The 5,377-nt window shown below is 42.0% G+C and overlaps 1 protein-coding gene across 1 annotated transcript in view; it reads left to right on the forward strand.

Moving 5' to 3' along the window:
- Positions 1-2,553: 2,553 nt before the first annotated feature.
- The window catches only part of FAM168A (family with sequence similarity 168 member A), a 224,614-nt gene continuing 221,790 nt past the window's right edge, over positions 2,554-5,377 (forward strand). Inside the window, exon 1 of the mRNA XM_009286106.2 lies at positions 2,554-2,568. The gene's annotated coding sequence lies outside the window, so the exon portion shown is untranslated. The remainder of the gene's footprint in view (positions 2,569-5,377) is intronic.

Genomic DNA, 5,377 nt, shown 5'->3' on the forward strand with positions numbered 1-5,377 from the left:
AATGCCAAAAAGGTGCTTAGCTTCAGTCCTTTACAGAGAACGGAGGAGCCTTGAAATATGGAAATGAAGTAAATATTCATGGTCAAAAAAAGGGGTTTGTACCGTGATGGATTTTGGAGGGATTTTTTTTTTTCCTCTCCCCCCCCGCCCATCGTGATGATAAGCTTTCAGGTTATGGCTTGCATTTCCACAGACTGAATTTCATTCAAAAGGCATTCGTTTAGTGCTGAATACTGTCAAATGTAGAAAAATGAGCAGGTTAAGGTTGGTTTTTTTTTTTCCCCCTCTCCTGGACAAAGGCATGTTGTACTAACCAGAAAGAAACCCCAAGTGATTCTATTTATGTTTTAATCAAAATACGATTTAAGATGCGGTGGTGTGTTTGTTCTTGCTGTTAAATAGCGAAGGAAGAAGCTAGAGTTTTTTGGGTTTTGGTTTGTGTTTTTTTTTTTTTTAAGGAATGTGAATGATGGAAACATCTTTAGGGAAACATTTTGCTGGACTTGATTGCATCAACCGCATTATTTCATGAAATGTTAACTGTGAAGTGGTTGTTGATTAGAACTCAAATTGAGGAGCGATGTTGAGCAACGTAAAGAAAAAGGAAATTAGTACTAGGAGGCCAAGTGCTTATTTTTTTTAGTTCTTTTTGATTTTGAATTTTAACTGTTTCATGGATTCTCTTGACCTTTATGGTTGAGCACATAAAAATCCCCCAACCAACAACTATGGTCTGAATATTTATTCTTGCTAGGTGTATGTAGTCATTAAAAGGGCTGATGGCAGTTAGCAGTGTATTTTTTGGATGAAATATATATTAAATCTGATTAACTTTTATCCTGGAAGTTACAAATATCAACTTACCCAGTTACGCATCTTAACTTTTTTTTTACCAAAGTAAATGTTTACATTTTTCAGAAGGGATTTCTCTCTACCGAGTGATGTGCCTATAGCGACCCTTCATTTTAATGCACGTGTGCTAAGTACTTCAGATATTCTTGTTCAGATGTCTAGGGGGTTTTTTGTATACTCTTTGGTTGATTAAAATTCCTGGCTGTTAGCAAAGACACACTTTTTTGGAGTGGTAGATATATAACCCTTCTCCTTTGGAACAAAGGGATTGGAAGCGAAATGACTGCGTGCCGTGGAGGTGTTTTGAATTTGTTCAGTAATGGGAAATACTGCTTGGAGTGAGAAACCGAAATGACACACCAGTGTCGCGTCGAAATTAATGTGAAATAACTATGGGATACGGTCATTTAGGGAGAACACGTTGTAGAGAACCTTTCTGATCTTAGGTGATGTTCACCTGTCAAATTCAATGATAAGTCAGCATTGCGGTAGGTGAGCTATTCAGGGATTTTTAAAACCCCTCTTTGCAGTTAAGTTTTCACGCTCCCCTGTATCAGTAGCCCACCACGCGGATAACGGGGAAAAACAGGGAAGAAAGGCGATACTGCTCTTGGTGCTCCTGAAAACATTTCTCAGGCAAGCGAAAATGCTTCCGAGAAGCACTTCTGCGGAAGGCCATCAGTACCTCAACTAAAAGCATAATTAAAATGATAATTAAATTGAGTCTAAATTTAATTATCTGATCTGTCTAGAAGAGCTTGTGAGCCTCAGTTTGGACGCGTAGGTGCAAATGCAGCCACTTTAGGCAAGGGAGGCATGCTTTTAATCCAGGTTAGCGTGCGCTTTTGGTAAGTTTTCAAAGGCGACCGCCGTGAGACTGGGGCCGTGAGATCCCCTGTTCTGGGAAGCGGGACATTCGCAGCTCCGGGGTCACCAAGTCCTGCCCGCCACGAAAGCCAGCGACCGTGGCATAAACATAATTCAATCTCATTTTAAACCCAGGTGGTTTTCTGCTGCTGCCTTTCAGACCTTTATCCTCTGGTAGTTAGAAACCATGTTTCCACCCAGGAACTCTCTGCCGATTTCCATCTCTGAAGCGATTGGTAGCAGTTGATGAGGCTGTCAGAAGGGAAATACGACTTTTATATCTTCCTTTCTGAGCTCACTCTTTCCTTCAGTCCGGATTATGATCTTCATTTGTCTTCCAGTCATGCCTTTTGGGCTTGATTGTATCTGCAGAGGCCCCCGATTTCCCTTTCCGCAGCACAAGTGCTCCGTGTACTTTCTGTTTCCTCTGCAATTCATAAAGTCTCTCCCTAAACTGCGGCGTACTTAACTGTGCCTTTCAGTCCCGAATTAGCTCCCCTCGCGCTCGCTGACGTGCGGCTGGACGGTGCTCCGCTCGGCTGGCTTTTCCTCGGGCGGCTGTGGATGGTTGAGCGCCGTCTCCCCGCGGCGTGGAGGTGCTCGGGCTGACCCTTGTCACGAGGCGAGAGACGTGCGACGTCCTGCCAATCTCCTCCTCCCAACGCTGGTACGACAAAGAAGTATTTGAAGCATCCCCTAGAGAACTGCGTTACCAGCCAGCGTGCTCGGGGAGGAGTGACTCTTGCCTCACTTTCAAAGTGCAAACGAGGTAATTTTTGTACAGCGCCGCCTTCGATTTGTTTGCGGGTGAGATCGTGCGTCTGAGAAGAAGCTGGCTGCGAAGGAGAGGTTCGTATCTGTTCACGTTGTGTACCGTGATCTTTCTAATCTATCGTTTCTTAATGTACCATGATCTTTCGAATCAATTAGACTCAATTTGGCTGCTTAAAATCCGTAAGGCATCGTGTTCGGTCCATAGAAATACTCGATCCAAAATGATTGAATGAGAAAAGTGTTCTCGTCGTATTCTGCAGTATTTTTCCAAACTACGTAAACAGCATTGTTTTGCTGATTTCAAATGCGAATCGGTTAGTCCCGTCTGATGTTACTGGATTCTTGTATGCCGTCGTGCATCTCCTCAATAAATAGATGAAGGTTTTTGTTTCAGTGACAATAAATAAAATCCACCTGTCCATTTTTTGCCTGTTGATGGTCTTTTAACTCTTAGAATTAAAAAATACTGGCCTTAATCTGTCACTTTTTGGAACTGAGAATACATTTTCGAGAATTATTTCCATGCGACTCGACTACCTTCCAGTCGAGCGGATGCGGTTCTCCAGAGGTGTCTAAATTGTGTTACCTTCTTGTTCCTTCCACTCAACTGAATCATTCTGTTCCTATTTTTGTGTCTGAAACATTGATATCACTAAATATAAGAGGAAAATGTCAGTGGCAGTGCTATGTTTATTTATCTCACTGGCCGGTTGGGTCACATGCAGCTGGAGCACGTGTGGTCCTTTGCCCAACGAAGAGCTAGGGGCCGTGGGAGGGAGTTTGGGAGAAGTTTTGAGCAGGTGGGGAAGAGCTGGAAGTATATGTAGGTGGTGGTTGATGGCCTTCACATAAAAATCGATGGAAAGTAAGTGCTTATTTGTCTCGCTGATTTTGGAACGTGTATGGGATATATATTTTGTATTGTTGTGCTCTGATGTGTTGATGCTTTGCTGTGTTGGGTGGATAATCTTGACGTGGGATTTTATGTTTATTCGCTGGTTGGTTTGAATCGGTAGCAACAGAAAGAGTTGTGAATTTTCAGGGTTTTCTTCTGTTGAGAGGAAGATGCGCTTTGCGATGGGCATCTGAAGCATGAATCCCAGACCCGTAGTTAAGATCCCAGTCAGGGAAGATCCAGCTCTTGAGGTATATCCAGCATTTGCAGAGCTTCTGAAATTTGTGGAAGCTCTTGAGTATGAAGCAACTTTTGAGAACCAGGCCATTTTCTTGTCTTGGGCTCCAAACAGGAACACGAATACACAAATCTGAGTAATTTCCAGATAGATTTTTTGATCTATAACTTCGCTTAAATATGAGCATTTTGTTATTTATCTATTTTTCTAAAATCTCCTTCTCACTGCCTCTCAGGCTGAAAGCAGATGACATGATTCCTCACACTTGCGTTGAAGTAAACCTTCTATTTCTTCCCTCTTTCCTGTTGGAACCCTGCAGGGAAGCGATGATGATGATGATATTCATGGCATAATGCTTTATTTTTCAAAGAACCGTACAGGGAATGAGGTTCTCTTGAGGATGGCAGAGACGCATTGGTTTCCTCACAGTGTGAGTGGGACTTGAATCATTTTTAAAGAGTTCCTCTGAGTTTTGTTTACTATGGATGTGCTGAAAACCCTGAGCACTGCAAAGGAATTTCAAGTGACCGTGTGCTTTCTGGGAGGGAAAAATGTGGGCCTGTTGATGCTCTCCAGCAACCATTTAGGAGGTTATCACCATAGGATTTGTAAAAGCTGAAAAAACACGTTCCTGTCCTCTGTTGGAGATGCTGTTTTGTATTTGGCTGTACTTTTTCCTCTCTCTCCTTCCTCTCCTTGAGTGAAATGGTCACCTGGAAAACTGGAAGGTGGGAAAAGTAAAAGAGCAGCAAAATGGGGTATATCATAGCTTTTCATTTCTCAACAGGATGATTAATGCTGAAGTGTGTTTGTAGGCTGAACATTTTTCCCTTCCTTGTCTTAGCAAGGGTTAGAGATTTGGGAGGATTCTTGAAGACAAGCTTAGAGTATTTTATGAGAGGAAAAAAATACTAAACTGGCAAGGAAAGAATAGATGCCATCATGCCTGCTAGGCATGTCTAGTTCTTTGATAAAATGGATAAAGATTGCAGACTGCAGCAAAAGTTAAAATAGACCATAACATCTCAGGTTCTGCAGGGTTTTTCTTCTTGCTTGTAATTTGCTGTAGAACTTTATCAAAGAGATCTGGCTTTTTTATGGCATCAGACTCTTTAGTTTATAGTTTATCTGCCAGGAATTAAAGCACAGTATTTGGGCTTTTGCTTTCTTTGGCGTTAGATACCCAACTCTCTAAATTTGATAACGTGTGGATTTTATCATTTTGATGTTGGAAATACATCCTGAAGACTAGTGGGAAGTTCTGAGCACAGTCTGCTTTTCCCCCATTTTCCTTTCAGTTCTTCACACTTGAATTTGTAGGAGCTGACAACTTGCTTTTTTAAGGGACAAGGGGCTTCATGTGGTTATTCATAACAAACTCCTAAGATTCTCCATGGTCCCAACAGATAAGTCTGTTCCTGTTCTGTGGGTCATCCTGTTCAATGCAAGATTTTGGACTTAATGGCATTCTGTGTGTGCATATGTGTGTGTATATATATGTTTTACATATGAGACCCCTTGTTTTGTATTTATTGAGAAGACAGTTGGAGGTGATCTCTGGAAAACGACTCGTTTAAATGTCTTTAGATGGGTACTACTTAGAATCATAGAATCATTAAGGTTGGAAAAGACCTCTAAGATCATCGAGTCCAACCGTCAACCCAACACCACCAGGCCCACTAAACCATGTCCCTAAGCGCCGCATCTACTCATCTTTTAAATACTTCCAGGGATGGGGACTCAACCACTCC

This window comes from Aptenodytes forsteri, unplaced genomic scaffold (genome assembly GCF_000699145.1).
Source record: "Aptenodytes forsteri isolate BGI_AS27 unplaced genomic scaffold, ASM69914v1 Scaffold231, whole genome shotgun sequence".
In the NCBI taxonomy this organism is placed as follows: Eukaryota; Metazoa; Chordata; class Aves; order Sphenisciformes; family Spheniscidae; genus Aptenodytes; species Aptenodytes forsteri.